The following is a 10,977-nucleotide window of genomic DNA, read 5'->3' on the forward strand; positions in this document are numbered from 1 at the left end:
CCTAAAACATCAGGCATTATCATATCTAGTATTTCTGCACAGCCATTCCAACTCCCTAAGGCAGTCAAGTCTTCCTTCAATTCTCTGACTTTGAAATGCTATTCATCCTTTAAGATTCAGCCTTCGCGGGACCTGTGGATCTCTATAATAAGAATCAAGACCTCTTCCCCCATTTTGTAACTGGACATTTTCCTGCTAATATGTACATGTCTGCTTACCCCATCAGACTGTGAACACTTTGAAGACAGGCATTATATGTTATTCTTCTTTGAATCCCTTCAGTGTCTAGCCCAGTGCCTTGCCCATAGTAAAAATGCAATATACTTTTGTGGAACTACATTGTTTCCTAGATCAGCAGCCTGAGAAAGCTCAGTCAAGGACAGAAAGCCTACATAACTGCTGGAGTCCTGATAACACTGGCTGGAATTTACTGGACTTAGTCTGTGTCAGGAGCTATGCTAAAAGGCATATACAGTATGCCTAATCCTTACTTATATCCTTAGAAGACCTCTTTGAGATATATTTTATTAAATCTCATTTAAAAATGAGAAAATCGAGGGTCATAAAGGTTACCGAGCATGATCAAGATAGCACAGGTGTAAGGGGTAGGTCTGAATCTAGTCTAGATCTAAACTAAGCTCAATTGGAATCTAATCTGATCTGACTCTAAGTCTGTGCCCTCATCCACTCTTCAAGCTGTCCTACCCCACTGCACAGCCGTCTGCCCGCACCATCATTTTGAGGGACAGCAGGAGCTCATCATTGATGGAGCACCACTCTGCGCCAGGCATTGCGCAATTGCTCAACATGTTTTATTTCATTAGATGTTCACAGACACTTCTGTGGGATAAACCTAAAGAGACTTAAAGAGTATAAGTAAAATTTCCAACATAGCGCAGTGGCAGAGCGCAGATTTCTGCCCCGGGCTCTGCTCCTAACTAGGACATAATAAACGTGTCAGACTCTAAGGCCTGGTTACACCAGAGAAGTCATTGCTCACTGAGCCCCCTTTGCCTTCCCAGGGTTCCTTTTAAAATTTTGTTTATGTTCAAATTTTAGTTGACGTCCACTATTATATTAGTTTCAGGTGTACAACATAGTGATTCGACATTTCGGTACCTTACGAAGTGATCACCACAATAAGTCTAGTAACCTTCTGTCACCGTACAAAATTATTACAGTACAGTTGACTATATTCCCTGGGCTGTCCATCACATTACCGTGACTTGTTTTATGTCTGGAAGTTTGTACCTCTTCATCCCCTTCACCTTTTTTTCTGCTTCTGATGCTACCTCTTCTCCTCTCTTCCCACGTTTCCTCTTGTTAGAGATTGCAGTTTTCCAGTTATTACACCTGTGAGATGTAGCCACTTCTTTCCTACTCTCTTCCTATAGAACAAGGTTTCCCTCTCTGGATGTAAGCGAACCTGTCTCCTGGGGAACCAAGCACCATGGGAGATTCGACCCAGAGGAGGCTGTCCCTCTTGTGCCACATACTTCTACCTCCTCCCTGACCCAAGTCACAGAGAACCTGAAATGTTCTCCCCTGTTATTCCCCAAACTCTCCACTTCTCTTTAAACTGCCCCTCCTGCCCATAGATTTTTTCCAGTTTTACTCTTGCCAGATTTGTCATATCGAGTTTGCAGGTGCTGTTCCTCCTAATGGATATGTTGTTTGCAGGGCCAAGTGGAGAAATTGGGGAGGGGGTGAATCACAGGATGGAATTACTGCCCGCAGCTAACACCAGGAATGCTCTAACTGCCAAGAACAGAAATCAAAGACTAATTTTGACACCTCAGATCAGGACAAGTTGGATATAAAAGTAAGGGTTTAATCAGGACACTATAAAAAAAGATTACAAACTAGGTGACAAGCAGGATGTGCCTAGAGGATAGCGTGAGCCTGAAGGGGGAGATGATAGAGGGACAGAAAAGAGATGAATCACTATTTGCGAGTTGTGAAGGAACAGCTTGTCGTGAGTAAAGGCTGAAGTGATTCATATTGAAGAGTAAAGAACACTGAGGCCTGGATGCTTCTGTTTGAGAAAACAGTCTTTGCACCCTCTCCGGTTTCCAAACAAGGAATTTAAAACATGTTTTACTCAATAACAATCTGCAGTATGAGGAGTTTAAAGAACAAAGCCCAGCGAGCATGCTTTATGGAGCAGGTCGTCTTTTAATTGGCTACATTATTAAATCATACGTGGATGAGAATAACACTTATGCTAAGGAATCTCCACATTTTTGAAAACTCTTTCTGACACTGAAAAATAATTGAGAAATTTAACGATGAAGCCATAATCAAATCAAAAGGCAAAACAAGTTTGTTCCAAGTGACCAAAGCTCAAACCTTGGATAAACAAGGTTCAGTGAACTTCCAGCAGGCTGCATTTTCAGAAATTATTTTGCTTGTTATATATATGAAAGATGCCCTTCTTTAAACCTATTCTTACTCATTCCCTTGTTTTCTGCTCCAGAGACATCGGGTTTGAGTTTTTTTAACAAATGTTGTTTCATGATTTTCTATAGAATTTCTGCTTTGAGTTCAATGAGATTCATTTGAATCAGTATTATAGAACACCTATGAAGTGAGGGGTGTTTCTATCTCTTGCAACTATGCAGCTACCTCCTGCCTGCATGTTTAGGGCTCTGTAGCATGTTTTCCTCTCACAGCCAGAATACGATTCTTTTCTTTCCTCTTGATCTGCTCTGCAGTTCTCTATATTTCAGTTCATATTTTTCTGTGGTGACACAAATAAAATTCAACATTTGTTTTGTTCCATTGCTCCCTATTATTCCTTCCTTTCTATTGTGTTTCTACTGCTTCTCTGCGGGTGAAGTCTCTCCCTCTGATGCCCTATAAGCCCTTCTATCAGAGCACCTAATTACCTCCAAAGAGATTTTATGTTAATTTGCCTCTTTCATCCGCTAGACTGAGTCTTCTGAGAGCAGAAACCGGATCTTTCATCTTTGTATCCTCTATAACTAGCACAGTGCCTGTCATATAGCAGATACTCAATACACACTTATGAATATTTATGAATCTGGAGTGAGAGGACTTAGATTGGGTTGTCTCCCTGACATTTACGCACCTGTGATATTGACAAAGCATTTTGCCTTTTTCAACTTGTTCCCTTATGTGTTAAATATAACAGTACCTTTCTCTTCCAATTATTTTATTGAGTAAAAATAAACATGTAAATAACATGTAAAGTGCTTTGTATGATGTAAAGTCTATATGCATGTATATGTTACTGTGTTAACTCCAAGGTTGGGTGTTGAAAATGATATGGGGGAATAGTTCAAACTAGTGGTTCTCAACCTAGGAAAATTTTGCCTTTGGGGTGACATTTGGCACTGACTGGAGGCATATTAGCTTTCACGTCTGAGTGGCGGAGGGGTGTTAGCTACTGGCATCTAATGGGTAGGGACCGGGGATACTGCTAAACATCACACAATGCACCAGAAAGCCCTCTACAACAAAAAAAATCATCCAGCTTAAATTGTCACTAGTGCCAAGTTTGAAAAATCCTAGTTCAAACTTAAAAACATATTAAGTAAAACACTTTCCTTAATATATTTGCCAGTAGACAATTGTCTGTGTTTTAGCTTTTTAATACATAGAGGCCATAATATTAATGTACTTGTAACTATTGGCATCATGCTTTGTCTTTCATAATAGAAATGTGTTTACTCTCTGTCTAGTCTTCTAGAAACAGTAACCTAAAAACAGGAGAAACTTCTGGGGTCGTCTCCTTTAAGGCAAACAGTAGGCTTATGCCATCCTAACCCTCATATATGTAGACAGGCTTTCATGACTCGTTTTGACAAATGTCTTGGAAATAGAAGTCACACATGTTACTTCACGCCCAAAGCATTTAATGGCTGGTGCAAGTCCTCTCTTGTCCTGGTTCAGTGACTACGGTCTCAGCCTGGATTCCAAAGCATCACATGGAAGACAGCTGCCTCGAGAATGGCCCAGATCCTCATCAGATTTCATGTGAGCAAAAATTAAACCTCTTCTCAGAAAAGCCACTGAAATTTGAGGGTGGTTTGTTAATGACGTTTAACTTAGACTTACCTGGCCACCACCCTAATAGAAGTGAGAACAATACTGGTTGCTTTCAGCCCTCCACAAATATTTTAATGCACAATCGATAGAAGAAAGGAAAAAAAAAATATTGACCCAGTATCTTTTCAGAGCATCTCTGCCCAATTATGACAAATATGTTGGTTCTGGCCTCATAGTTTTGTTTTTAAAGGGTCAGAGTCTGGAAACTTTGACTAAGGCATTTTGTGATATGTAATCCTTCAACCACTAACACACATTTAAATAATGTGTCACAAATCTTGCAAACTCTTGATATTTTCTCTGACTCAAAATGCCATAACCACATACATTGAACAACTCACTGCTGAGACTTCGTGCTCTTTAGCTACAAAAAATAAAGTCCTTGGTAAATTAGTTAGGAGTTCCAGCACGTTTTTTCTGTCATTGTTCAGCAGGATTGAATTTGGAAAGCTTGCCCCCTGGTGGCCAAACAGTTCCAATCCACAAATTGTTACCCTTGGATAATAAAGAGAGAATAGTCTACTTGCAATCTTTAAGCAGCTAACTGATGAAGCCTGGAATCCTCAGAACTGCTAAGTGAAGAGCAGGACCTCTGCAGCCAGAGTTCTGGGTTTGTGTCTGGGACCTCTTCTCTATGTCATGTAAGGCCATTCCTTCATCTGTTAAATATGGAAAATTAAAGTACTCATATTATAGGGCTACTCAGTTAAATGTATTGTACATGTGTAGGGCTTAAAATATTATTTGCCACAGAGCCAGTGATCAAATGAGGTGAACTTACATTATCTACAGTGACTCTGAACTAGTATCTGCACATAATTTCTTCAAAGTGCTATATACATCAACTAGACAAGCAGCTGCTATTCCAAAAGACACTACATGCTTTACCAACTGAATATTTCAAAATATATTCAAAACAGATAAAATTAAGAGTTTAAAAACATGACATAATCTATGCAAAAATGGGCCTTCCAAGCCATATCTCATAAAGGTCTCCATCAAACCATGATGACATTCCCACGAAAACAACAGAATCCCAAGTTTTGTAAATATTTATATCTTCTCAAATGATGTTCTTGAATGGTTCAGAGAAAAGAGGCATTTGGTAAATATTCTTTCCATTCCCTTTTAAAATTTCCGGACAATTGAATAAACATTGCAATGACTCGTTTAGACATGAAAATTATATTGCAGCTAAAAAAGTAGATATATTGATTCAAAAATGGTCTTCGATGGATTCAAAGAAGTTATTCAATTCAATATAAGAATCAGTCAGTCAAAAATTTTTTTTGTTTTGTTTTTGTTTTTTTTCCTCTCTTTTTTAATTAGTTTCAGGTGTACAAAACAATGTAATAGTTAGACATTTATCATTTATATCCCCCACACAATGACAAACCCCCTCCCCCCATCCACTACCCCTCTGACATCGCGCACAGTCATTACATTTCCACTGTCTCTATTCTTAATGCTGTACTCTGTTTCTTGTAACTATATATATATAAAATTATATATAAATATATATAAATTTATATATAAATAAATATATTTATAAATATATATAATTTATAAATATATTTTTATATAAAATATATATTTCTAAAAATATATATATATTTATATATATAAAATTATAGTTGACATTCATTATTGTTCAACTTCAGCTTCAGGTGTACAGTGCAGTGATCAGGCATCTACATCATCCCTGAGGTGGTGTCCATAATGAGAATCAATCATAAATTTGATTACTGTACATCCTCTGGAAGATTGTGCCAACTAGATTTGTAAAGAAATAGTTAAAAGAGACAATTTTGGGTTAACCACATGAAGTCTGCAATATAAAATCCAATCTCCTATGAACTGAGAAGAGATTATAATTGTATTTGGCTCTATGATCTCATGAATATTAGATTATCCTGCACAATATAGAAATAGAAGGCAATAAATAGAATTGTCCAAACAGGATAGAATTTCATTTATACTTTGCCAAACTGTTCTACATTAACTGTTGAAAATTATATCAAATGAACATATAATTGAAATTATAATAGTTAAATAGGAATATATAACCTATGGGAAAATATTGCAAACTTTAATTTTCTGATACATTTAAAATATTTAATACATTTATAATTACTCAAAATTATATTAATAATAGGGGCATTTTGTGCTTTTGTTCTTAATCATATTATATCAGTATAGACACAAGAAAAATGAGAGGCTGATTACTTAAACACACGCCTACAAAATACACATACGTGCACTGCAAAGAACTTGTCAGGGAACACAGTACTAGCTATTCAATAGCTTCTTAAAGTAAGACGGATTTTTAAACATATTTTATACATTATAAAATGTACTGCATATTTATGAATATTATGTACATATCACTTTGTGAAGACAACACAGAATATATTTTAACTCCATTTAAAGTTGAGAAAATGGCGATTAGAAAGGTTGTGATGTAAGGTCACATAAGAAATGTCAGGATCCAGAAATTGACCTCACTATTTCCTCTAAATCACATGCTCTTTAATCTATTCAAAGATCACAAATTTGGTCCATGAATAAAGCTAAGATGTGATCTTGGGCACTGGAATACAGTACTCATTCAATATTTACTCACCAAATTTTTAATGAGTACCTGTGATCAAAAAATACAGTAAATGTTTAAATTAAAAGAAATATTACAGTAAAAGACATATTGCCATTAATCCCTCTCAGGATATTCCCCCTCTCTTCAAACACACTTACTCCATTGTTTTCGTCACTTTCTGAAGCAGTTCTGGAAGTCCTCTTTTGTGAATGTCTTTAGTTACACTGTCATGGCTGCCTCGATGTCCTGAATTGATTCAAAACATTTACTTTTCATGGTCATTTTGACTTTGGGGAAGAGCCAGTGATGGTGGATCAGGACACACTGTAACGTTTTTGACAGAAAGTGCCATACTCCAGAAGCGATGTGTGACACGGAGCGTTGTCATGATGGAAGATGAAGTAAAGATACTCACGAAAGAGGACTTCCAGAGCTGCTTCAGAAAGTGAGAACGTTGGGATAAGTGCGTTCCAAGCAAGCGGGAGTAATTTGAGGGGGTTTAATGGCAATGTGTCTTTTACTACAATAATTTTTTAAATTTAAACATTCATCATATCTTTCGATCACACCTCGTAGACACTCAGTGTTTCTTTTAATGAAGAAGACCCTGTCCCTGCTTAGTCCTCATAATGCAGAGTGGGATACATAGTACTAAATGTACATTATAATGCACTGCCAAAGTGACTAACGCAACACAGGATGATATTGCAAGGGAAAAAAAATGAGCATCTATCCTAAGCTTGGGGGAAGTGGAAAGAGCTGGTGATGTTTTAGCTGAGAGCTGAAGACTACTAGAAGCTAGACAAAGGAAGAGAGAGGAAAGGGGGAAGTCAGAACAAACACCCAAACTAAAAGAAAGCACAGCATCTTAGGAAAACAGGACAATTCAGTAATAAGCAGTAGAGATCGTATGAGTGAGAGTGGGATTGCTGAAAAGCTATAAGTGACATCTTACAAAGTGTAGACTTCAAATTGAGTTTTTTGAATAGCCCCTGATGGTTTTAAAATAGGGTTGACAAATAATTGGATTTAAATTTTAGAAATAGCATGCTGAATTCTGGTTAAACATGGCAAATGGAATACATTTGTTTACCTCTATTTGCTCCTAAATTTCCAGTAATATGACAACAGATGAATTTTAAAAGTTTAAGAACCCAAAAGATCAAATAGACCAAGAAAGGAGACAATGGGAAATGAGAAATAGCTACAAATATTTTGAAGGTGGAAAGCATACAAAGAGAGGTAACTAACATAACACAGATGATAATGTCGATACCTAGGCACTTGCAAGGGAGAAGCCTACAAGAAACAACATAGTTCATAGTGTAAATCTGGAAAAACTCAGATACTGGAGATAGAAATTCCTTGAAGGCAATGGTAGAGTAGACTCTGAAGTCTAAGGTAGACTCTGAACTTTCAAGTGAGTTTATTTTCATTTTGAAATTCAATCGTTTGATGGGATCCTCTCCGCAATACTGTACAACAGGTTACTACCCAACCACACGCCTATAGAATACATCAGGTCGATTATTAGGAGAAATTACACTGGAGAGGATACCAAGCATGGTATAATGAAGAACTGACTGCCATCTTGAAAAGAGGGGGAGTGGGTGAACAACTGCCTGCTGAACATTGAGTCTTCCAAGCTCTCTACCTCACAACCAGACTTATATCACTCAGAGAGGAGACTGGAAAATTATTTTCTGGGAAACTTAAGCAGCCAAAGAGGAAAGCTCTATAGATATTGACATGAGAAGAGCAGCAAGATACCTAGCTGGGTCTCCCATCCCATTATTCTACAGCACAACCCATTTGTCAATAATCCCTACCCATGCTCACAGAACTCCATTTAATGAATGTGTCTCACTCTTGAATCAATGAAGTATCATTAGACATTTAAATATAGCCATTAGTAAGCTAGAGACATAATAAAGAAAAAAAACTCTAAGAGAACATTAGAAAGCAGAAAAAAAATTTAAGAGAGAGAATAAGCAATTTTTCAGGTAAACATAAGAAAATACCTTTTGTTGTTGAAGAGGAAATGGTGCTTTTAGAAAAAAGAACGAAGAACAAAGAAATGTTCTTAGAAATAAAAACTATGACTGCAAGAAATAATCAACAAGAAATCTTTCAGAAAGAAGAAACCTCCCAAACAAAAATGAAAAAATAACATAAGGGTGATAAATTGGGTTATTTTTCAGAAAATATTTTTCTCCTTTTCCCCATAGAGTAGAGGATATTTTCTCACTCCATTGATCTTGGGTTACAAATACAAGGCCAAAAGAATGTGTGTAGAAATGACAGTGCATTGTTTCCAAAGCAAAGTCTTAAGAGGCACACAAGTTTCTATTGCTTTCTTGAACATCTGTCACTTGAGAAGCTCCTGGTCCAAGGAAGATGTGAAATACATGGTACAGATGACTCTGATCTGCCAGGTCCAGCCAAACCTTGCAGAGCCCCAGCCAACTAAAGACTGGTGAGCAAGAAAATAAATGCTTGTTTTTCTGTAACACTGAGCTCTTCAGATATTTGTTGTGTAGCATTATTGTAGTAATAACTGACTCATAAAAGACAAAAATATATAAAAGTTAATACAAAAAGAGACACAATATAAAATTGTAAACAACCAAATAGAAGTTTCACAAAGAGAGAACCAGGAATATTAAGAGGGAGAATACAGAAAAGAAATAATACAAGAAAAATGACCAGAACTGAGTGATACAAATTTCCATATCAAAGGGCCCAAGGAATACAAAAGGATCCACACAAAGGCAGATCTTACGAAATTTCAGAATATCAGGGATAAAAAAGCAGGATAAAAACTTTCAGACAAAATAAACAGATTACATATGAAAACATGTCAATCATAATGACTCTGGACTGAATACAGCAGTGCTGAAAGCAAGAATTCAATAAATAAATGCTTTTGAAATTAAAATTGAAAGGGTAAAAATTCTAATCTAGAACTACGTAACTATTCAAACATTAAATCAAATGTGAGGAGTGTCATAGTATTTTCAAGCATGTAAGGACTCAAAAATACTTTCAAAGCATGTTTTCTCAGAAAGTTATTAAAGAATACGCTCCAATAAGATGAGGTAGATATGGGATCCAAGAAGTCAGAGCTCCAATATATTAGAGAAGTGAAGAAAAAATGCACAATTATGGCAAAGGGAAGTTCCAGAACAACAGCTGTGCAGCCAGCCTTAGAGCTTTCAGTCCAAATTACAGAAAGACTACGACAAGCCCTAGGAGGAATATCTTCATAAGAAATAATCGAGCTAATAATTTACCTGATGTACTTGACTATATTATGAGAGATTTTATAGGTGTTTTTGAGAATTCGGGGAAGACTTCAAAATAAGGACATAAAGAAGAAAAGTGAAATTACTATTTACAGGGAAAAACAAGATCCCTATGAAGGACTGAAGTTCTCATTAAGTACATGTTCATGCATGTATTGTTTATTTCATATTTGAATTATGCATACCATACGCCTCAGTTTGGATTTCTTCAGAAACTGACACAAAAGTAATGTGTCATTGTAATGCAAGGTCTCAGCTCCCACTCCCTGAACAAGAACGCAGGACATGGTGAGGCCAAAAAGGAACACCAATGGAGCCATAGATAGGGGAGTGATACCACTATAGTCTTGCTCACAGCTGGGTTGGAGACACAGGAAGCAGGAACCACACGATCCGCAACCCGCCATCCACTTCTCTGCCCACCAACCCACCAACAACCCCCTAGCGTAGCCATGGCAGTTACATTAGTGGCTAATGGCTAACCGGTAACAGCTGATGGCTACCCGGCCACAGAGGATGGCCATGTGATCACAGCTGACGGCCATCTAATAACCGAGCCAGCACCTTTCCACATGAGGCCAACAGCCTGGAAACTGCTCTCTGGGACTCTGTCCCCACAGTCACGTAGTTTCTTTGGGAAGTAAAGGAAACACGGTAGAGGAAAGGGGAGGTGACAGGAAAGAAATGTGGGAACTACTGAATTTTAATCTAAACACTTGCTAACAACAGTTCGGCCTGCTAACAGCATTCACATCACCTGGGGGCTTACTTGAAATTCAGAATCTCAGATATGAGAATCAGAATCTGCGATTTTACAAGATTCTAGATGATGCATATAAACTTCTAAGTTTGAGAAGCAGGCACTGATCCAAACCACTGTGCTCCTTGACCCATGCTAGCTAGCATCAGCATCACCTGGGAACTTGTTTGAAATGCAAATTATCTGGGCCCACCCATCTACTGAATCAGAACTCCTGTAGGAGTGGTCTTAGTAATCTGTTTTAACAA

Source organism: Rhinolophus ferrumequinum, chromosome 3 (genome assembly GCF_004115265.2).
Source record: "Rhinolophus ferrumequinum isolate MPI-CBG mRhiFer1 chromosome 3, mRhiFer1_v1.p, whole genome shotgun sequence".
Lineage (NCBI taxonomy): Eukaryota > Metazoa > Chordata > Mammalia > Chiroptera > Rhinolophidae > Rhinolophus > Rhinolophus ferrumequinum.